The sequence below is a fragment of the Aotus nancymaae genome, unplaced genomic scaffold (genome assembly GCF_030222135.1).
Source record: "Aotus nancymaae isolate 86718 unplaced genomic scaffold, 86718_ANA_hifiasm-v0.15.2.pri h1tg000064l_1, whole genome shotgun sequence".
In the NCBI taxonomy this organism is placed as follows: domain Eukaryota; kingdom Metazoa; phylum Chordata; class Mammalia; order Primates; family Aotidae; genus Aotus; species Aotus nancymaae.
The window spans coordinates 33,576,591-33,599,843 of record NW_026988479.1 but is presented as its reverse complement, the minus strand read 5'-3'; the positions used below and the strand labels follow the sequence as shown (position 1 = coordinate 33,599,843).

The window sequence follows — 23,253 nt, the reverse complement described above, 5'->3', positions numbered from 1 at the left end:
AGGCTCCGCAGCTCCGCACGCGGCGGATGGTGAAACAGTGAGCAGGCCTTAGCCCGGCGAGGGCGCTCTTGAGCCGAGTTTGACATTTTTAGCCCACGCGAAAGCCGAAGGCTGGGGAGGGGGCGGTGGGGAGTGGGAGACGCCCTGGAAGCCGGGAGGACGTTCGGCGAGGGCTTGGGACCACCAGGGAGCGGCGGGGCCCCTCGGCTTAGAGCCCCAGGGAGCGATTTCGGATCCCCCGGGATTCGGGAGGCGCCTGGAGGGGAGAGGGGACTGATGGGAGGGAAATCCGCTAAACCGAACCTTCCGGGAATCGGAAGGCGGCTGGCTGCTCCCACGCCTCCCCCTCCTCCTGGCCTAAAGGCAGGGGGCTACGAGCGACGCGGAGGGGAGGGAGAGAGGGGTCGGCGACCTTGGGATAGGGCGAGTCCCTGGAGACGCGGGGCCGCCGAGGACCGGACCCCATCTCGATCCAGCTCCCCACCCCCAAGTGCCCCGCTCTCCCCCCGCCCCGCAAACGCGCGTCCTGTGGGCTGTGCTTTGGCGCCCGCGGACGCGCGCGCCCACAAAGGGTCTGACTTGGGGTCAACTTCCACGCGGTTGCTGGGCGCGTGTGCGCAAAGCCATATCCGCCGCACCCAGGTGCCCACCTCCCATCGCCACCAGGGTCCTGACCCCCAGACACTTGGAAGCTTCGCTTCCAAACCGAAGCCTGGGAGACGCTGGGTGGCCTGGGGCTGGGGCAGGGGGCGCTAGGGGCGGGGGGGCGGAGGGAGAGGCCGCCTCTCGGCTTCCCACGCCGCCCCCGCGGCTCTCTCCTACTTGCCCTCCGGAGCCGCCCCCCGGCCATCCCCAAGCCCACCGACTTGCGGGCAGCGACCCCGCCCCCCGGCCGCCCCCGCTGCGGCCCATTCCCCCTCCCGCAGCCCTCCCCGCGCACTCTCCCACATGAAACCTTCCATCACGCTCAGAAAGAATGTGCTGCTACAATCTCGGCGCTGCCGCGGCGGCCTCCGCTGCCACCGCGCCCGCGCCCGCGCCCGAGCCGGAGCAGGAGCCGCCCGGCCCCTCGGCGTCGCTGGCGCCGCCGCTCCCCCGCCTGCCCGGCCGGCCCCGGTCTCCCAGCGCGCGGTCCCCGCCGCCGCCGCCCCGCGCTCGCCCCGCGCTTGACGCAGTGAGCGCCGCAGCCTGGCTCCCTCCGGCTCCGCTCGGCTCAGGGTCGCAGGCCGAGTCCAGCCGGGCGGGCTCCGGGAGGGGCCGGCAGGGCGGGAGGGGGAGGAGGACTGTCTGGAGCCTGCGAGCCCGGAGGAGGAAGAGGAGGAGGAGGAAGGAGGGGAAGAAGCCGCCGCCGCCGCCGCCGCCGCGCTCGGGGGACCGGGGTGCGCGCGCTCTGCTCGCCAGCGACCGTGCCTCCAGCCCGGGGCCCGCACCCCGGCCCAGGTGAGAAGGGGCCTGCGGGGGAGGGGGTTGTCAGGGGCCGGGGAATCCCTCTGCCTCAGCTGCGGGACCAGAGGGTCCCCGCCCCTGGGGAGGCAGGGAAGAAGATTCTCTCTTGGGGGCAGCGCGGGGTCCCGAGCGGCTCTCGCAGCCCGGGCCACTCCAACCCCGGTGCCCTGACCTCGGCGTCCGCGCCCGGGCCGAGTCTCCCCGCCCACGGGGCTCTGGATGCGGCGCTCGGGGCCCGCGTCTCTGGGGCGTCCCCATCCACCCACCCGGGTTCGGAGGCGGGAGCACCCGAAGTTAGGGGCCGCCGAGCCCGGGCGGGTCAAACTTCCCTCCCCGACGCCAAGGCTAGAAAGGCCAGGACTCCGGACCCCTAGGGCTAGGAGGCGCCGCCGCGGGGACCCCGAAACTTTCTGGAGCGCGCCTTGAGCAAACAGCCGACTGGGCAGAAAGCGGGGGAGGGAGTTGGGCGCGCCTCTGAGTGCGCTGGGGTAGCCGCGGCGCCCCAAGTTGACCCACAGACTAACCCCTCTTCATCTGAACCCTAGTCTCTGAGTCGGAGGTGGGGAGGGAGCGGGCTGTGGGTGCCTCGCCTTCGCGTAGCCCGCGTAGGGGGCGCAGCGCCCCACTCCACGCAGCGGGAGCCTCCGGAGCCGGTGTTACGGGACCCCCGCCCCCATCCCAGCCGGTGGCCGGGCTCTGCCCGCCACTGCGGAGCTCCCGGGAAGGACCTGCTCGCGGCTATTAATAGGCGTCGGTGACCCGAGCCTCTCCTGGTCCGGGAAGCCGGCGCGGCTGGGTTGGGCTGCCGAGCGGGGAGGGACCCCGGACCCAGAGCGGACCCCCAGCTCTCCAGGTCCCGCTTCCGCCGCTCTTCGTTCCCTGCCTCCTGCTCTTCTCCCATTATCCCCTCTTAGATCTCAGGGTGTCGACCCCCACTCCCCCCGAACTTTTTCTCTTCCCAAACTGCACGTCGTGGACGGTCAGGGGCCCTGGGCCGGACGCGCGCCATCCTAGCACCATTCCTGACCGAGTCCTCCGCCGTGGGCTGAGCGCGAGTCCCGCAGGCCAGGCTGCCCAGGGAGCAGCGGGGATTTCCTGCCATCCGCGCCCTTCCTCCCAGCCCACGGAGAGCGCAACACCTTCGCTCGCCCCTGCGGCCCATCTGGGGGCGGGGGCAGGTCGCCGGGGGCGGCCTCGGTGGCTGTGGAGGGCGCGGAGGTGGGGGACCCGCGAAGCTCCTGTTTGGGGGTGCAGCTCGGGCTGCGTGTGCAGGGAAGAGGCAGTGTCCCGGCGTCCCCCCTTCAGCGTCGCCTTCGCGCTCCCCGAGGGCCCAGGAGGGTTCGGTCTCCCCCACCCCAGCCCAGTACTCGGGTCAGAGCCTGAGTGTTTTTCAGGATCTGGGGGATGGGGAATACGGGGTGCTTCTTCCTGCCTCGGGGTCTGCAGAGCCCAGCCCGCAGGCTGCTTGGGGATCTTTGTCCCTGGGGCCAGCGTCGGCCCCGCCCCCCTCCGGTTAACTCCGGGACTCCGCCGCCCTCCAGCGCCAGCGCGCCTGCAACCTCCCAGCTTCGCCGTCGCGTCCTTTCCCCGGCTCTGGGTCTGGGGGAGGGACAGGGGGCGTGGAGCGCGGCGTTGGGACCCTGACAGATGTCCTGGGGGCGGCGCCGGCGTCCCCGTAACAGAATTAATGACTTACACGCAGGCCGCCAATCGGCGTGGCCACGGGGGAGGGGCGGCCGGGCCCTGACTCCGGGGACTCGGTCGCAGCCAGACGGCGCAGCCTTCGCTCGGGGTTGGGGGCGCAGCCTCGAGGACTCGATCCCCGCAGTGCAGCCTCGTCTCCAGTCCTCTGCCCTCCCCTCCCCAGCTCCAGGTTTCGCGCTGTGCTGGGGTCCTGGCTCCTCAGGTTGCGCGATCTCCCCTCCAGTTGACCTCCGCGGATCTCAGACCCCGAGTGGCCACAGAACTTACTTCTGGGGTCAGGCAGTACCGCTCAAGGGCGCTCTGAAGAGGCCCCCGGCCTCAGTTTGCACCCCGAGGAAACGGGCTAATAATTCATAATGCCTGCTCCTGGGAAGTAGCAGGAGGTCCTGGCGCGGCTCCTCCGGGCCGGCGCCCAGCACAGCGCAGGGCACACGGGGGACACCTGCGAACTCCAAGGAGGCTCCTAACAGAGCTTCGACGCACTTCGCCAGCGCAGGCCTGGGGTAACCTGCTGGAAACAGGGAGCCTGTACCTCTCTTGGGGTTTATGTTATGGCAGGCAGAATGGGTGGGCTGGGTCTTCCGTCCCTCGTGGTCATTTTCTGCACAGGACTGGCCAGGCCAGAAGCTGGAAGGTAGTTCACCCAGGCCTTCCAGGCCTGACCAGGGAAGCTCTGGGGGCTGACCAGCTTGTCCCTAATGGAGCTGCAGCTGGGGAGACCTCACAGACTCACGGGGAGGAGAGGGTGCCCCTCTCACTGCCCCCCTCTTCCACCAGCCCAGGCCTGGCACATCCCAGGCTTGCAGTATCTATCTGGGTAAACAAGGACCTGCTCTTGGCCTGCGGCCTGGCTCTGACAGTGGTCCAGGTCCAGGCAGGAGAAAGGCCACAGCTTAGGTGTTCCAAACCACATGCCCTTCCTCCTGGCCCCTGGGGCTGTCATGGTTGTCCAGGCCCCCTGCCCCCCAGTGCTTGTATGGAATCGTGGGGGCGCGCTGGCTTTTGTCCTAGCACTCTCCTTCAAGGCTCTGCACCCCATCTTGGGAGCCCCACCCAGCCAGCCGAAGGAGGCCACAAGCACCAAATTCCTAAATTCGGTCCAGTGCTGGAGGCCTGGGGGTCAAGGCAGCTCCAAGCCCACTCCCACGATTCTGGCTCCTGGAGAACCCTCGGAGCCAGGTGTGTCAGGCCCTGCAGCCGGGCGAGGCCGGTCCGTATAGGACTGAACGGCGCCGTGGGCGTTCATTCACATTCCCTCTCGAGTCCCCACACTATAGGATTTATCTTGATTTGCTGCCTTTGAATTGAGTCAACTCTTTTGTATGCTCGTTGAATTGCCCAGCTGCTGGCGGCGAGCGGAGAGCGTGCCGGGGGTACTGAGGCCGGGAACCAGAGGCGGGCGGGGGACAGGAAGTGGGGAGGGGGCGCCAGCGGGGGTGCGCGGGCTGCGCGGGGACTGGAGAGGGCCGAGAGGCGCCGGCCGCACTACACACCCGGGCTTGTCCAGGCACCGCCCGGGCCTGCCCGGCCCAAGCATGGAGTCCTGAGGGCTCCCGCCGGGGGTCCAGGGTGCTCCTAGGGCTCTGCCTCCAACGCGCTGTGTGGGGCGAGACTCTGGGCTTCTCTTGACTCAGTTTCCTCTACTGTAACTTGCGGATGGGGGCTTCCGCACATGCAGGCTGTCAGGGTGAGACTGAGCCGAAGAGTGCTCGAGGGTCCCCGAAGTCCTCCCAGAGGTTGGGGTGAGTGAAGGAAGGGAGGCTAGGGCTGGGCAGAGGGGGCCCGGCCTGCGCCCCGCGTTTTCCGCCCCCTAGGTCCCTGCCCTCTCGGATAAGGGGCGGACCGACGGGAGGACCTGAGAACGCCTTGGCTTTGCTTGTGGTGGTGGGAGTCGCGGGTGGCTGGTTCAGCCAACAGCTGTCGCCCCCACTCCCCCTCCCAACCGTTTAGATGTGGGCGGGGAGGGCCGGGGACAGGACCAGGAGGACGACCCCCTGCGCTTTCTAGGACCTCTCCTCCTCCCCCAGCCTCAGCTAATCGCCGGGAGAGGGAAGCAGCAGGGCGGCGCGGGGAGCCGGGGAGAGCAGGGGGCTTGGGAGGCCAGGAGAGAAGGGGAGGGCCAGAGGCACCGAGCCGGACTCGCGCCGGAGGAAGAGGGGGTGGAAGGGAGCACGCAGGCGGGCGAGGGAGCGAGGGAGCGAGGGAGGGAGGAAGGGAGGGAGGGAGGGAGGGAGGGAAGGGGGGCGGACGGGGGCAGGGCGAGCTTGAATTCCCCCCCGGCCGCGCGGCGAGGGGCGGGGCCGCGCGCGCAGATCGATGGGCGAAGCTGGGGAGGAATTTCAATCCCGGGAGCGAAGTTAGAGCTTGAAGGACGGCGGCAGCGGCGGGCGCAGCCCCGGAACGGAGGCCGGGCGGGCAGGTAAGCGTGGAGCTCGCCGAGCCCGAGTCCGAGCGCGGCCGGGCGCTGAACCTGGGGGACTTGGGACCCCGTCGAGCACCCCCCCGCCACCTCGAACCCGAGGCGTCCCCGAGCGCGCGGTGTGCGCCCCGGGCCCCTGCTGCGCCCCGGGCCCAGCGCACGATCTGAGCGCAGCGGGCAAAGTTGGAGGAACTTGGTGGCGGCGGAGCGGATGCCGGCTCTGCCCGGCAGAGCCGGGGGGCCCGGGTCGAGGTCACTGCCGCAGCCAGCACGCTGCTGCGTCCCTCCAAGCGGTCCCTACCCCAGCACCTCTCTCGCCTCCGTCCCCCTTCGTCGCCTGCACCCGGCCCTGTACCCCCGACGCGGCTCCCTGCCCTTTCCTTCCCGGAAAGCTGGGGGGTTGTCCTCGCCTCCAGGCCGAGTCGCTGACCCCTACCCGGGCTCGCATTGCCCCCTTGCTGGGCCGCCCTCCCCCCGACGCTGGGAACGTTCTCGCTCGGCGCGGGGACGGTCCAGCCAAGCAAGGGGAGGGGTCACATTCCTCCGTCCAGGCCCCTGAGTCAAACCCCTGGCGCGGGGGTTAGGGGCTTCGCTCCGAACTGAACTTACTCGGTACTCTCCACCCTTCGTCCCACCTTGGACCCATCCTCGTCGTCGTCCCTCTGTGGGGTGGGGGGAGGCTGCCAAGCCTCCGTGCCTCTACCTGCCTCTAAAGACAAGGGCCCCCATTTCCATCCTTTGAAACCTGCAGGTCACCTGCCTGATGCTGAGGATGGGGCGAGGGGCACTGCCTGCAGTTACCGCACCCCGCACCCCATAAAAACGACAGCCTCTGAGATGAAAATCAGGCTTTTCCAGGTCTCAGCTGAGTGACCTTGGGCCAGGTGATATCTCAGAGCCTCAGTTTCCACACCTGTGAAATGGGGATAGGATGCTAATGCCTTGTGAAAAAACAAAGCTTAGCAGAAAGGGTCGAGGCCTGGAGGGCCAGGTGTGCACGTCCCCAGCGTGCCAGCACTCTCCCTTCCTGCACACCCAGAGTGGGGCCTCTTTGGACCCTGGCTTGGGTTGGCTGTCTGCCTCTCACTTCTTCAGTTGGACTAAGGGTGTGAGGAGAGCCTGGTAACAGAAGCTCTGGAGGGACAGAGAGCCAGGAGCAGATATAAATGGCAAATCTCCCCCACATTGCTTCTCTCAGGGGCTGACCCCTAGAGAGGCCCCCAGCCTCCAGAGGTCTTCAGCCTGCACCCAGCCCTGGGGGAAACTCCATCAAGTCGGGCATAGGTTGCTTGAAAAGCACAAACAGGCTCCTCTTCTCTGCCTGGCTGGCCCCTGGCCTCCTGCCCCCTGGGTCCCTGCCCCTGCCATGCCCCTGCCACCTTTTAATTGAACAAGCATTGAGAAGACTGGCTCATAGGCCCAGCCCAGGTTTGTGCCCCACTCCACCAAAGGCAGGGGACAAACTCCAGAGGACCGTGAGTGGGAGGGGGTCACCCTCCTCACCTGGATTTGAGGGTGTTTGGCACCCAACCAGGACCCCAGCACTTGGATCCCTCATTTTCCTGAGCATACCATGGTCAGGGAGTTCTGGTCCCCACCCCTGGTGGGCAGAAGACCTCGGGGTCTCCAAGTCAGAAAGGTTGGGGGCCACGCCCCTCCCAGGTCCTCCAGCCGGCTGCGCAGCCCCCTCCTCTGTGGCCGCAGCAGCAGGCCTGCTGTGTGCGTATAATTTAGGATGATACAGCAGGCCGGGCAGGCAGCTCCCAACTCCCAGAAAAGCCAGTGGGCACCTGAACCAGAGCCACACTCCTGAGGCCTGGCAAGCTCCAGGTGGGGGTGCAGGGATGTGGTGGCACCAGCACCCAGGACCAGAGGAGGGGAGGGAGGGCGGCATTCCTTCCCCACCGTGCCACTGGAAAGCACTGATTTTTCAAAGTGTCTTTGGAAGCAGTCTCCCCACACCTGGGCCAGGGAGAGACTGCTGCTCCTCTGCCTCCCTACCTCTACCCCCACCAAGAAACAAGTGTCTGGGGCCCCAAAAAGAGCCCAGGGCCAGAGCCTGGAGTAGCTGCCTCTCTCAGACCTTGGCATTTGAATATTTTCACCCTAAATGTATCCTTGCAGGCTTCACCTGCTTTCCAGGAGAGAAAAATTAACAGGACTAAAATATGACCACAGTGATCAATGGGGTAAAATCGGAGTGGCTGCATGGGTCCCATGTTGGTGACTGCCTCTGTCTGTTTCCAACACACGCACATGCATCAGCTCCAGATTTTCTTAGAATTTTCTAAGCACTCAGGGAAGCCTCCTTCTAAGGTCCCCCTGGGTCATAACCCCCACCCGGGGATCCCTACCCCTCAACGAGCCCAGTCCCCATTTTGGCAGGGGACTCTTTCTCCGTGCCAGACTCAGACGCCATAGTGTCGGGGAAAATTTATGAGCAGAGGTTCATGGACTTGGGGTGTTCATATATCTCCACAAGAAGGAAACAGGCTCTGGAGATGCCCGGGTGGGTGGTGCGTAAATACACAAGGGGGTGGGGGGTCAGGATTAAAAATGCAAGTGAGTGACAGGCGAGAGATAGATCTCCAGGGTCGGGTGACGAGGCCATAAATTTCCAGGCGTGAACCTGGAGCGGATGGTGGCATTGCCGCGGACATTGGATACATTTGTCATCTCCCCACCGCCCTTTCTTTTTTGTTTCGTCGTTGATTGGGTTTCTTCCAGCACAAGCTCGGGTGTCTAGTGGCCTTGGGTGGGTCTTTGTGGGGGTGGCTGGTGGTGGAGCCAGTGCAGTGGATGTTGGTGTCATATATTCCAGCACCCGCTGTGCAGATGGGGAGACTGAGGCCCAGAGTGGGGTGGGGCATTGTCTGAGGTTGCACAGGGAGGGGGCGGAGAGGGTGGTGTAGGGCTCCTGTGCCTGGCATCTGTGTCCTGTTGTGTTGGTTCAGGTCAGGGAATTCCAGCAGGGTGCGAGAGGCCTTGGATGTTGGGGATCCCTGCCTCCCCTCACCCTGGTGCACCCTGAGCCAGTCGGTGGCACCAACGGGGAACAGGAATTGGAGTGGTGGCAGCTACGGCCACTCAAATCCAGCACCCCATGCCCCCCATGTCCCCTTCCCGAGGGCAGCAAGTTGAAAACTGGCTCTGTCCTGCCTCTCCCAGCCTCCTGGTGAGGGGCGGCAGGAGGTGGAGAGACCACCCTGGGAAACCTGGCCATTGGAGCCAGCGGCAAACGAGGCCGACTATGTGTGGTGCCTGGACCCTGGGACAAAGCCCTGATGAGCCCGGCTGCCTTGGAGCCGGCGGCAAACGAGGCCGACTGTGTGTGGTGCCTGGACCCTGGGACGAAGCCCTGATGAGCCCGGCTGCCTTGGAGCCGGCGTTCCCAGATGGAAAGACAATGGTCTCACAAATAAACGCACCTCCTTTCCCGTGGAGATCAGCCAGTCCAGCCCCATTTTCCAGAAGGGTCCAGCATCACCCGAGATCACACAGCGAGGGAGCTTGAGCTGTGGCTGGGCCAGGCCTCCACGCCTGTGGGGCTGTCCTGGGGCAGCTGGGGTTTTGATCTTGGAGGAGAGCTGGAACCCAGGCTGAGGCAGCGGGAGGTCCAGCAAGGCTTGAGGGACCTTCAGAGGAGAGGCAGAGAGGACCACTCCTCTCCTCCCTGCTCTGGGCCATGGGGGGTGCACAGGAGCCAGTGGGGAAACTGAGTCCTGGAGGCTGGTCCTTGCAGCCCTTCCCCACCCACTTGGCTGGGACTCCTGAGCCGTTCTGTGGCAGGAGACCCTGGAGTCTCCAGATCTCAGGTACTCAGCCCTGGTCTCCTCCCTTCTACCCAGCAGTGGATTCCTTGGGTCTCATGGCTTCCGGGCTCCCCTCCCCTGCGAGCTGGACACAGGCTCCTCTTCGGGGCTGCTCTGCTCACAGAGGAGGGGTCTGGCTGGCTCCTGGAGGGTGGGCAGTGTTTAGATAACCCTAGAGGAAGAGGCAGGCGTCCAGGCAGGAGAGGTGGTGGGAGAGGAGGTGTGAGCCCCCCAGAGCAGTGAATGGGGTGGGGAGAGGGGTCTTGACAGGGACGATGACCGCCTGCCCGCGACGTCCACCCTGATGTCTCCTCCGCCGTTCCAGGACGGACTCTGGCAGCCACAGTGGGAGAGACTGGTGGAAGGGTCAGGGCTGGGCCTCCCTGTCTGTTGTGCCTAGTGCCCCCACATAAAGCTGGGGTATGTTGGGAAACTGAGCTCTGGGCTTCTGAGGGAGGGATGGGGACAGAGGAGGCACAGCGGGGCAGGAAACGTCCCTCAGCCTAGTCCAGTCCAGCCCAGCCGTCACCAGGTCCACTGTTTGCTACAGCCTCTGATTCAATCCGTGAATTTTAAAGATAGGGATGCTGAGGCCCAGACAGGGCAGTGACCCCAAGCCAGCATCAGAGCAGGCAGCGGTATCTGGGCTCAGCCCCCTCCCACGCTGTGCTCCCCACACCTCATGTCCAGCCTCAGCTTGGAGAGGGACCCCAGCCTTACAGACGGGGATGCTGCAGCCCACAAAGTGGAGGTGAACTGGCTTGTCTGGGAGGCCACATTCCACCCCTGAGCACCCTGTGGCCCACTACCCCTCTAGGACCCCACCCCACAGAAGTATGTCTCTCTGCCGTCTGCCCCCTCCAATGGTGACTTGTGTAGAAGGCTCGTCACAGAGCACTTACCACCCTGAGAGCTCCTTAGGAGCGCTGGACACATGACCGAGTGTTTGTCCCCGTGAGGGGTGCACACCCCAGCATTGCCGCCCTGACATTTGGAGGCCATTGGGTCCAGGCGGAATCCTGACTGGGATGGAAACCCCGGGAGATGATTGACAGCCTGGAGGCTCCCCCGTGTTTACCGACAGATCCAAGTCTTATTTTCAGCAGGATCAAACTCGGGCACCTCTTAGTCATTAACTCCCTCTAGTTTAATAAACACAGATACAAACACAGGCAGCCATGTGCCCGCCCCACATGGATGAGAATCCTGGCTGGCTTCTGGGGGAAACGGGGGGCCATTGCGGGGGCTCCCTGAACCCTCGGCCAGGGCACGGGAGGCATTGCAGGGAGAGGGCTTTGCAGAGCACATAGTGAGGCAGCGCTGGCCTGGAGGGATGGGTCAGGGACAGCTGTGTGCCTTCACAGTCCTGCACTGCTGAAACAGAGCCTGGATGGTGGCTGGAAAGCTGTCCTGGAAATGCCTGTGGCACAGATGCCCCGCCAGGGCTGTGTGAAGGGGCAGCCAGCCTTTGGCTCCCTCGCCACCATCCCGACCTCCACGGCTTCCCTGGAAGCCCAGGGGGCTGAGGACCCTCAGGATGTATCTCCTGGGCCTGGACTCTGGGCTGTGCTAGGGCTCCTGCTTGGGCGGCCCCCGGTCAGAGTGCTGACCGAGGGAGGCTGGCTGGGAGGAGGACTGGGACGCTTCCCGGACACGTCTGGAAAGGTGGCAGCTGTTTCCTAGACCAGATCCCAAGGGAGATGGTATTAGCCAAGTGCCTGCCTCTGCCTGGAGGGTGCTGGTAGCGGCTCCAGGGCACCCTGGCTCCTGTTCCCCGGGCAACAGTGTTTCCTGGAAATCTCCAACCCGCTGGTTTGCTGTGGCTCCTGGAGAGGGTCCCCCAGTCTCAGTCTCCCTGCTGGAGGGGAGCCCTGAGGCCTCTGCCCTCCTCACTGGGGGACCGCCCCTGCGTCTATCTGCCCTAGGGAAGCCATGGAAGGGCCCAGCTGCAGATCACAGGGCAGCCCGGGTTGGGGAGCCTCTGGCATCTGATGTGGCCTGAGGTGGGTCCCTTTCCCTCCTGGAGCCTTGGCCTCCTCTCTGTCAGGTGGGGAGGATGGTGGCCGGATGGCCATGGGGAGTGTAAATGGCTGACACCAGTTCTGGACAGTCAAAGCCCCCACGGTCACTGGCAGAATCTCTGCCCTTCTGGTGTGCCCTGCGAGACCCTCAGACATGCAGCCCTGGATCCTGGATCGGGCGTAGATTCGGTCCCTGCCTCCATCTGTTCCCTGCTGTGTAATGAGGCAGGAAAGGAGGATGCTGGGGAAGGGATAGCAGGTGCAAAGGCCCTGCAGCCGAGACATGCTTCGTGTGGGTGAAAGGCAAGGTCAGTGCGGCTGGCTGTGGGGGCTGAGGCGAGCGGGAGAGGCTCCAGGGTCCAGGATTCTCTCGTGTCGGAGCTCTTGGGAAGAGTCGGATGGTGCTCGGATTGCCTTGGGGGTCTCTGGGGAGTTTGCAGCAGCTGAGAGACAAGGCTGGCTTTAAAGGATCCCTCTGGTGCCAACAGAGAAAGGGATTTTAGGGGCACACCAGGGAATGAGCCACCCAGGGGACTGCCGACGTCTGAGAGCCACGAGGGTAGCCCATACGGGGTGATGACGCTGGCGACTGAGAGATGGAGAGGCTGTAACTTCTGTTTTGACAGTGCTTAGAAATGGGAGCTACGTTCCTATGGAGAAAAACATTCTGTAAGGCAAAGCCCATTTTCCTATTTATATTCATTAGGAAATGAGGGAGGCGGTCCCGTGGCGAGTAAGGCTGTGCGAAGCAAATCCTGCTTCCCTCTGAGCCATTAGCATCTCTGAGCTGCGTTCTGGGGGAGATGAACCCCCCAAAATGGATTGGTATGAAACAGCGGGGTCAGCTTGGCATGGAACCCCTCGGGGTGCCCATAAAAGTGGGGCTCATTCCTCAGGTATCCGGCATCCCAGCTTCCGCCAGGGAGACAGGATTCTCAGATCTTCGTTTGTGTGTGGCTCTGAGTACAGATGGGTGTCCGAGTAAATCCAGGAGCAGGCACACGTGTGCACACATGTAGATTAGCGCCTGAGTGAATATAGGAGTGTGCACACGTGTGTGCATGTGGATTCACATCTGCCTGGCTAGAGGAGTGTGCACACACATGTGCATGAGTTCACGTGTGTGTAGACTAGCGCCTGTGTGAATAGGAGTGTGCGTGTGTGCACGTGGATTCATGTCTGCCCGAGTTCACATGTGTGTTGATTAGTGTCTGAGTGAATAGAGGGGTGGGGTGTGCACACCCTCCTGGCCCCCCTGCCTTTTTCACCTCTCAGATACCACAGTGGGCAGCCGATGTGGGTTCGTGAATGATGGTGGCTCTGATGTGAAATTCCTTCAGTCTGAGGGTTTAGGTTCTGTAAAATGAGTTTATTGTCTGCTTTTTCTTTCTTTTTTTAATTTTTTTGCAAATTCAGTCAAGTGGATGGAGGTTCTGAGATGCAGGGAGCGTGTGGAGCTCCTGCGGGCTCCTGGTGGGTCTAGGAGCGGCCGGCTCCCTGTCCTTGGGGTAGGCGGGGAGGGCCGTAGGGAGGAGACTCAGGCCTCCGAGGCGTGTGCTGTCTGACTGACATCCGGGCTTATTTTTGTTGCTTCATTATATTGTCCCCACAGAGCAAGAGCATGCTACATCTGAGGGCTGTGAGTCCCTGGAGACAGCTTTTCAGGGAAACAGCTCACCAGAAATCTAGTCTTCCCACGACTGAATCCACACCAGGCAGGGACCAAAGGGGACGCGGCTGAACGAGCAGGCAGCTCCCAGCCCTGGGCACTTGTGCCCTCACCATGCATGATGTGCTCCCACACACACTGGGGAGGCATGCACAGGCGTGCGCAGGCACAGGTCACGCAGACACACACCATGCGGTCCTGGAGTGCAGCCCGTGCCAAGATGGGACCTCAGCTCCCGTCCCACCATGACCACCCAGGGCACCTGAGCCTCATACTCCACACCCACCTGGGCTCAGAGCAGCTCACTCGTCCCACCCTGTGCCCTGCATGCCGGTTGTGGGTAAGGCCCACACCACTGGGAATCTTCACGCAGCCCAGAGTGAAGTGCTGTGTGCCCATTTCACAGACCAGAAGGCTGAGGCATGGAGTGGGGAAGTCATATGGTCCAGGCTCAAGGCTCATGTATGCCAGAACCCAGCATAGCCTGTCTCAGACTCCCCTGGGCCCCCACCCCATATTTTGCAGACAGGTCTGTAAATAGTCTCAGGACCTCCTCGGTGCCCAGACTGCCCTCAAGCCTCCTCCAGCGTCCTCTTCCTGCACCTGCCACCAGCCTCAGCCCCAATGTCCTTGCCTGGCTCCAGCAGTTGTGGGTGTGGCCCCTGAGCCCCAGTTCTCACTGTGCCCTCTGCCTGCCCATGTGGGTACCATGGCATTCCCCGTTTCTTTGCGATGGTCTTGGTGACTACCCGGCTTAGCGAGTGAGGGAGTATTTGACACAGTGAAATTGGGAGTGTGGGGGTGAGCAGGCGCGGGGGGAAGCAGGTGGCAAGCATCGCATGGACACACTGTGAGTCAGGATTCGGAGCTCGGGTGATGCCAGAGTGGGCGATGCCAGGGGCTGGCCTGTGCTCCCAGGAGTGCTTACCCTGAGGAACTGGCTTTGGTGTGGGCAGAGGAGGAGAGGAGAGCCTGAGGACCCTGTCCCCATTTCCCATCACCTCCACTGGGCTGCATGACCCTGAGTTACACATTAATGATTATGTCCATCTTGCAGGGATGTTGGCACCTGTTCAGCTAGAGCCCACCCCCCCAACGTGCACACACTTGCGCGTGCACACACACACACGAACACGACCCCCCCATGACCCCCATTTGACAGAGGAGCAGCCAGGGCTCAGTACCCTGCCAGAGTCCAGTTGGTGACCAGGGGCCGGGTAGGGGAACCCCAGCCCAGGCCTGGATCCGTTGTGCCTGGTACCATCACAGCTGCACGTTCCCCTCTCTGCAGGAAGCCCTGGCCCCTCCCCCAGCCTGGAGGTGCCTGGCCTGATCAGCTGGGCCATGGGCAGGACGCTCCAGGCCTGGGCCCTGGAAGACAGTCCCTGAGACTGCTCTGGGCTCCCCTGCAGCTGGCCGGCTGAGGGAACCCACAGGAACCTTCTCTGGAGGTTGAGGCAGGAGAGGAAACTGAGGCCCAGGCTGCTGCCTCAGCCCCATCTCCACCGAGCTCTGCTGTGGAGGATGTGGGGAGGGGAGCAGGGGGTTCTCGCAAGCCTCACTTTTGCATCTGTGCACTAGAGCTGCTAACTCCCTTCTGCTGGGGTGAGTCCCACCAAGCAGGGCAGCATTTACAGGGCGTTGGCAAAGCCTGAATCCCATGGTTCTACCTGTCATTGTGCTCAGAATGAGGGCCCCTTCCCCTGCCTGCCCTGCTCCCCAGCCACACTCCAACAGTGACTTCCTGCTGTGACTCTGCCCCTGTCCTTGGCATCATCCAGTGTCGTGGATGTGGTGTCCCCTCTGCTCCTCTGAAAGCCCTGTTACGCAGGGTCACCTCTGCCTTGTCCTGTACACCACAAGGCTCTGGCACCCAGATCTCCATCCTAGAGGGAGGGAGAGGGCAGGGACAGAGATGGAAGGGGGAACAGAAGGGGGCGCATGTGCTCCTGAGCGCACCTGTGTGCACGCACACAGTTCATTGCACATGACTGTGAAGTCAGGACATGGGAGTTACTCATTAAAGACAAAAATGTACATTCATTCATTCACTCATTCGTTCATTCACTCATTCATTCCTTCACTCATCCTTTCATTCACTCACTCATTCATTCATTCACTCATTCACCTACCCAGTGGACATTCTCCAATGCTGGGCTCTGAGCTCTGGTTTTGAAAGCCAAGCAGAGGTTATCCTGGGAGTAGCCTGAGCTTGCCTTGGGCATTCTGGCTGGTTCCAACCGGTTCTATTGGCCCAGGGGTGTGTCCAAGGCAGATCACGTAAGGGAAAAAAATTCTGCGTTCAATCTTTGGGAAGCTACCCCAAGATCATGAGGAGATCCTCCTGTTTTGAGTGAAAACCAAGGGGGCAGGATGGTCAAGACACGGATGGCCTGGGGGGTCTGCTGAAGTCACTCTGGTTCTTGCCACCCTCAGAACAAGACCCTGGTCACCCAGAAAACGATGTTGAAAGGGGCAGTGACTGTGTTGCGCTTGTTTACCTTGCATAAGCTTGCATCTCCTTCCTTCCTGAGCAGCTTTACGGATGTATCATGTGCACCATGACACCGTCAGCATGCCTTCCACTGTCCATCTGCATGCCCATTGCGAGAGCACCAGGCAGTGGTGTTTGTGCATTCATAGAGTTGCATAACCATGGCTGCAAACCAACTGTAGGACATTTTTGTGCCCAATTGTAGTCAGCATCCCCCACGCCACCCCCAGGCACTGAGGCACTGATCTGTACCCCGTCTCTCTAGATTTACAATGATTGATTTATTTGAGACTGAGTCTCACTCTATCACCCAGGCTGGAGTGCAGTGGTGTGATCTTGGCTCACTGTAACCTCCACCTCCTGGATTCAGGTGATTCTCCTGCCTCACCCTCCTGAGTAGCTGGGATTACAGGTGCCCACCACTACGTCGGGGTAGTTTTTGTATTTTTAGTAGAGACAAGGTTTCACCATGTTGGCCAGGCTGGTCTCGAACTCCTGACTCAGGTGATCCACCTGCCTGGGCCTCCCAAAGTGCTGGGATTAGAGGTGTAAGCCACGGTTCCCAGCCTGTGGATTCACATTTAATGGACATTTCACATCAATGGAATCCTGCAGCATGCAGTCTTTTGCATCTGGATTCTACTTACTGTAATGTTTTTGAGATTCAATCATCTTGTAGAGTGTGTCAGTAGTTTTTGGGTTTTATTGCTGAATAGTATTCCGTTGTATTGCTAGAGCAAGTTTTATTTATCCATATACCAATCAGTGGACACTGTGATGTATGGATAATAGATTAATATATTATCCAAAATGTAGGCAGAGCATGTGTGTCCAGCTTGGGGCCATTATGAATCACACCTCTGTGAACATTTGTGCACAAGCTATTGTGTGGACACATCTTTATTTCTCTTGGGCAGCTTCCTGGAAGTAGAATTACTGGGTCATCCGGTAAGTTCGTATTTAAAAAAAATTTTTTTTTTTTTTTTGAGACAGAGTGTTGCCCAGGCTGGAGTGCATTGTCTTGATCTTGGCTCACTTCAACCTCTGCTTCCTGGGATCAAGTGATTCTTCTGCCTCAGCCTCCCGAGTAGCTGGGATTACAGGCGCACACCACCATGCCCAGCAAATGTTTGTATTTTTAGTAGGGACTGGGTCTTGCCATGTTGGCCAGGCTGGTCTTCAACTCCTGACCTCAAGTGATCCACCCACCTTGGCCTTCCAAAGTGCTGGGATTACAGGTGTGAGCCACTATGCCCAGCCATATTTAAATTTTTTAACAAGCTGCCAAACAATTTTCCAAACTGGCTGGACCATGTTACATTCCCACCAGAAACACATGAGGGTTTCAGCCCCCGTGTGTCTCACACCACCTGCTATTGTCAGTCTTTTTGTTACAGATCTTCAAGCGGATGTGTAGTGGTGTCCCATGTGGTTTAAATTTGCATTTTTCGAATGACCGACGACATTGAACATCTTTTCATGTGTCCATTAGGCATTCATATTTCTTCTTTGATAAAATGTCTATTCAAATCTTTTGCTCATATTTAATGGATTTGTCTTATTGAGTTTCAAAATTATTCAGAACTATTGTGAGTTCTGTATATATTCTGGATACAAGTTCTTTATCAGAAATGTAATTTCTGGGGCCGGGCACGGTGGCTCACGCCTGTAATCCCAGCACTTTGGGAGGCCAAGGCGGGTGGATCACGAGGTCAAGAGATCGAGACCATCCTGGTCAACATGGTGAAACCCCGTCTCTACTAAAAATACAAAAAATTAGCTTAGCATAGTGGCGCATGCCTGTAATCCCAGCTACTCAGGAGGCTGAGGCAGGAGAATTGCCTTAACCCAGGAGGTGGAGGTTGCGGTGAGCCGAGATCACACCATTGCACTCCAGCCTGGGTAACAAGAGCGAAACTCCATCTTGAAAAAAAAAAAAGAAAGAAATGTAATTTCTGATTGCTTATCCCAACTGGAGCTTGTCTTTCATTTTCTTAATGGTATCTTTTTGGAGCACTAAGGTTTTTTAACTTATAAAGTCCAATTTATCTTTTTTTTCTTTTATGGAGCATGTTTTGGGTGTCATATTTAGGAATTGTTTGCCTAACTGAAGGTCACAACAATTTTCTTCTAGGACTTCTATAGCTTTAACTCTTGCACATAGGCCTGTTGTCCAATTTTAGCTAATATCTGTCCATGTATGGTGTGTGAGTCAGAGGTTGTTTTTCTGTATATATGTTTTTGAAAAAGACTATCATTTCTGCATTATATTTTATTGGGATCATAAATGGAAAACTTTATATCTGGACTCTGAATTCTATTCCATTGAAGTATATGCCTTTTCTTTTTCTTATTATTTTTTATTTTCAGAGACAGGGTCTTGCTCTGTTGCCCAGGCTGGAGTGCAGTGGTGTGATCATAGCTCACTGTAGCCTCAAACTCCTGGGCTCAAGTGATCCTCTCACCACAGCCTCCCAAGTGTTTGGGAACTACATGCATGTACCATCATGCCTGGATAATTTTTTTTATTTTTTGTAGAGAAAAGGTTTTGCTATGTTACTGAGGCTGGTCTTGAACTCCTGGCCTCAAATGATCCTCCCACCTTGGCCTCTTGAAGCACTTTTATTTTTTTTTCTTGCCTTATTGCACTAACTGGGACTTTCAGAATAATCTTGAACAAAGAGGTGGTTTGTTCATGGCCTTAGAAGAAAAGCATTCAGTCTTTTACCATATAATGTTAGCTGTGTGGTTTCATAGATGATCTTTATTGGACTGAGAAGTTCTATGCCATTTTTAGTTTATTGAGAGTTTTTCCATGAATAGGTGTTGGATTCTGTCAAATTCTTTTTCTGCATTTATTAAGGGGATCAAAATTAGTTGATTTTCAGATGTTAAACCAACCTTGCATTCCTGGGAAAAATTCTACCTATATTTATATGTTTTTGGCTTTGGTTTGCTAATATTTGAAGGATTTTTGAATCTTCTGTTTGTGAGGTATAAATGACTGTTATTTTTTGTGATTTTTTTGGTTTTGGTATCAGGGAAAATATTGCTCTCACAGAATAAGTGGAGAAGTTTTTCTCCTTTTTATTTTGAAAGAGTTTGTGAAGTTTTGATATTATTTCTTTAAATATTTGACAAAATTTACCACTAAAGTCATATGGACCTGGGCTTTACTTTGTGGGAAGACTTAAAATTAATCAGTTTGTATGTTTTTTGACTTATTATGTCTTAGTTTTGTTTTGTTTTACTGGTTATGAGCCTGTTCAGATTTTCTATTCTTATTAAATGAGTTTTGATAATTTGTGTCTTTTTAGGAATTTGTTCAATTGATTTAAATTGTCTAATCTGTTGGTGTAAACTTGTTCATAATATTACCTCATATTTCCACATCCATTTGCAAACATTAATAGGTCTTCTGGGTGGAGTGTTCTATAAATGTCAGTTAGGTCAGGTTGGCGGTAGTGTTGTTCAAGTCTTCTGTATCCTTGCTGGTTTTCTTTCTAGTTGTTCTATCAGCTATTGAAAGAGAGTGGAGTATTGAAATCCCCAACTATTGTTGTTCATTTGTTTATTTCTCCTTTTAATTCTGCTAATTTTTGCTTCATGTATTTTGGGGCTTTGTTGTTAATGAAAATTTTCATTTAGAACTGTTATATATTCCTGAGGTATTGACATATTTATCATTATGAAACCTTCCTTTTTATCTTTGGCAATGTTTCTTATCTTAAAGTCTATTTTATCTGACATTAATTTACCTGCTCTAGGTTGGGTGTGGTGGCTTATGCCTGGAATCCCATAAGGCAGGAAGATTGCTTGAGCCCAGGAGTTTGAGAACACCCTGGGAAGCATAGGGAGACCCCATCTCTACAGAAAATTTTAAAAATTAGCTGGGCATGTTTGTGCACACCTGTAGTTTTAGCTACCTGAGAGGCTGAAGAGGGAGGATCACTTGAGCATGGAAGGTTGAGGCTGCAGTAAGTCATAACTGCACCACTGCACTCCAACCTGGGTGACAGAGTGAGACCCTGTCTCCAAAAAATTTTTTTACCTACTCCAGCTCTGTTATAGTTTTAATTTGCATGTACATCTTTTTCTGTCCTTTTATTTTCAACATATTTGTATATTTGAACTAAAATATACCTCTTCTAGACAGTATATATTTGTGTTGTTTCCACACTTTGAATATGCCATTCCACCACCTTCCTCCCTCTGTAGTTTCTGATGAGAAATCAGCCATTAATCATATTGCTGTCCAGTCTGTCAATCTCTGCCTTTTATTTGGAGTGTTTAGTCCATTCACACTTAATGTAATTTTTTTTATTTCCTATGATTGCCATTTTCTTAGTTGTTTTCTATGTCTTATGTCTTTACCCCTTCTTTTCTCCTGTGCTGACTTCTTTTGTGTTAGGTAAATACTTTTCATGTGCCATTTTAATTACTCTGTTAATTTTTAAACTAATTTTTAGAGTTATTTTCTTATTGGTTGCCCTAGGGGCTACAGTATGCATACCAACTTATTACCATCTATTTTGCATTAATACTATTATGGTAAAATACAGAAACTTTACTCCAACATAGCTCAATTTTCTTCCCTCTTTTGTACTGTTATTGTCATATATTTCATCAATATATGTTGACATATGTTGTGTTATATAACAATATAGTGTTAAAATTATTCCTTTATATAATCTTATAATTTTAAAGAAGTTAAGGGAAGGAAAGAGAAAATAATACATTTTTAGAGCTTTTTGTATTCATCTACATATTTACCATTTCTGGTACTCTTCGTTTCTTTCTGCGAATTTGAATTACCATCTGACATTTTCTTTCAGCCTAAAGGACTTCTCTTGGTATTTCTTCTAAATAAGCTGTGCTAGCCCTAAATTCTTTCAGTCTGTCTTGATATGTAATCTTTTTAGTTTGCATTCATTCTTGGCTAACAATTTTTTATTTGTTTTCACAATTTGAATATGCCATTACACCCACCACCTTCTTCCCTCCATAGTTTCTGATGAGAAATCAGCCGTTGATCATATTGCTGTTACTCTGCACACTGTGAGTCACTTTTCTCCTGCTCCTTTCTTTGTCTTTCAACAGTTGGGCTATGATATGTCCAGGTTTGGATTTTTCTAGTGTTCATCCTATTTGGTGTTTGTTGATCTTCTTGAATCTATAGATTAATGCTTTTCATCAAATTTGGGAAGTTTTCAGCCATTATTTCTTCAAATCTTATTCTTGCCTCTTTTTCTCTCTCCTCTTCTCTTGAGACTCCCATCACAACTTTGCTGGTGCACTTGATATCTCACGGATGTCAGAAGCACAGCTTATTTTTCTGTTCAGTTTTTTTCTCTGTGTTCTTTATATTGAATAATTTTTATTGATTGATCTTCAAATACACTAATTTTTTCTTTTGTCATCTTGCAAGCCCTCATGTAATGAATTTTTCATGTCAGTGATTATACTTTTTAATTCCAAGTTTTCCATTTTTAAATAATTTCTGTCTCTTCATTGAGGTTCTGTGTTTTTAGTCATTATTATTATCCTTTTCTTCAATTCTTAAAACGTAGTTGTCTTTATTTCTTTGAATGTATTTTTATTAGCCGCTTTGAAGTCTTTGCTATATCTAACATATGGGGACACTCAGTGACAGTTTGCATTGACCTTTTTTTCTGATCATGGATCACCCTTTCCTATTTCATTGCATGGATTGTAAGTTTGTGTTGAAAACAAACATTTCAGGTGATATATTGCAGCAGTTCCAGATTCTGATTTTTATCCCCAGGAGTTTTTAGTATTGCTGGGTTTTGTTGTTGTTGTTGTTTGTTTAGTAATTTACCTGGACAGAAGCTGTGAAATTCATTTTCCCCTGATGTGTGATCACTGTGTCTCTGTTAGTTTGTGCTTGTTCTTTGTTTTTTTGTTTTTTGTTTTGTTTTGTTTTCTTTTTTCTTGTTGAACTTCAACACAGGATTTTTTTTTTTTAAGAGATGGGATCTCACTCTGTTGCCCAGGCTGGAGTACAGTGGTGTGATCATAGCTCACTGCATCCTGGAACTCCTGGGCTTGAGTTATCCTCCCACCTCAGCCTCCCAAGTAGTTGGAACTACAGGTTCATATCACCATTCCTGGCTTTCTTCTCTTTTCTTAAATCCCTACTTGTTTTAATTCTGGCCTCCTAGATTACCTCTGTGTCTACATAGCTCTGTGGTTAGTCAATGATTGGTTTGGGGTTGTTTGCAAATACCTTGAGCCAGTCAGGCTTACACACTCTGCTGATAGATCTGCATGTGGGTCTGTAAGCACATCCAAAGGTCAGGTAGTTTTCAGGCCTGACCTGGTTTCTATTTTCTTCAAGACACCTTTCGCCTCCTCTGCATATGCCTAAGGCTCTCAGTAGGCCAGAAATTTGTGAATCGTTTGGGCCCTCTCTCCTCTCCCCATGTATGTATGCTATCCATCCTCTGGGCACATGTGGAAGGCTTATCAGGTGTCTCGATGACTGTCATATTTCATTCATCTCTGTCAGATTCCCAGCTAGTCCACTGGTCTATTGCTGCCTCAGCCAGGATTACAGCTTCAGCCTAGTAGAACCACTGGCTTTCCCCATTCACTTGCCACCAGGATTGCTGCTTCTTACTGACAACACTTCTTCCAAACGAAAGTTTGTGCCTTCTGCTCCAAATCAAATCAGCCCCTAACAGCAAAGCTCTAGTTATTATGGTTTACCCTGCCCTGCCCTGCTCTGTTGGAATGACTGCATCAATTGAATGGGCAGGGGGGAGATGGGAGAGCTTCAGGTAAGAATTCCACAGATTCCCCCTGTCTTAGCCTAAGTTCAGCAGTTTTTCATGAATAAAAGCCTTTGGTTAATTTCAAGGATGTGGAAATGATTGTTTTTGAGAATTTAAGCTAGTTTTTAGTTGTTTTTTGGAGAGAAGATTTGGTGACCTTTTCACTATTCCATGCCAGAAGTCCCACCGTGTGATATCTTTTAAAAACAAAACTTAAAAAAAGTAACATATGCAAAGTGAAATTTATGTAGGAACCATCTAGCTCAAGAAATAAAAATGGTACCTGTATCTCAGAAACCCCCGCCCCATCTCCTCCTGATCACTACCCTTCTCTCCTCCAGGGGAATCTCTCAACTGCATAAGACTGCACAGTTGTTTCAAAATAGAAAAATTAATTCTAAGGAAATAAACTAATGCCAATGAAAATGGATGGTATATTTCAATAAAAGGGGTAAGATCAACTGGATTAGTATATCTGGGAAGAACTGAAATTGATCCCTGCTTCACACCATAGATTAAAAAATTAATTCCAGGTGGATTAAAGGTCCAACTGTCATATGTAAAACAATATTTTAAGTCTTTGTCAACACTTGATGTTGTCAGTCCTTTTAAATTTTGGCATTACTAGTGAACACCATTTCATATGTGTATTGGCCATTTGGATATTTGGATGACATTCTTGTGACATATCTATTTAAAAGTCTTATATTTTTTTCTTTTATGTGTTTATTTTTTGTATAGAGACAGGGTCTCACAATGTTGCCCAGACTGGGCCCAAACTTCTTGGCTCAAGTAATCCTCCCACCTCAGCATCTCACATAGCTGGGACTACAGACATATGCCACCATGCCTGACTAATTTTTTTTTTTTTTTCCAGAGACAGAGCCTCCCTTT

At 55.0% G+C, this 23,253-nt stretch overlaps 1 protein-coding gene across 1 annotated transcript in view; it reads left to right on the top strand.

Annotated features, from left to right (window-relative positions):
- The first annotated feature begins 5,491 nt into the window (after positions 1 to 5,491).
- The window catches only part of ELFN1 (extracellular leucine rich repeat and fibronectin type III domain containing 1), a 76,140-nt gene continuing 58,378 nt past the window's right edge, over positions 5,492 to 23,253 (top strand). Inside the window, exon 1 of the mRNA XM_012470902.2 lies at positions 5,492 to 5,569. The gene's annotated coding sequence lies outside the window, so the exon portion shown is untranslated. The remainder of the gene's footprint in view (positions 5,570 to 23,253) is intronic.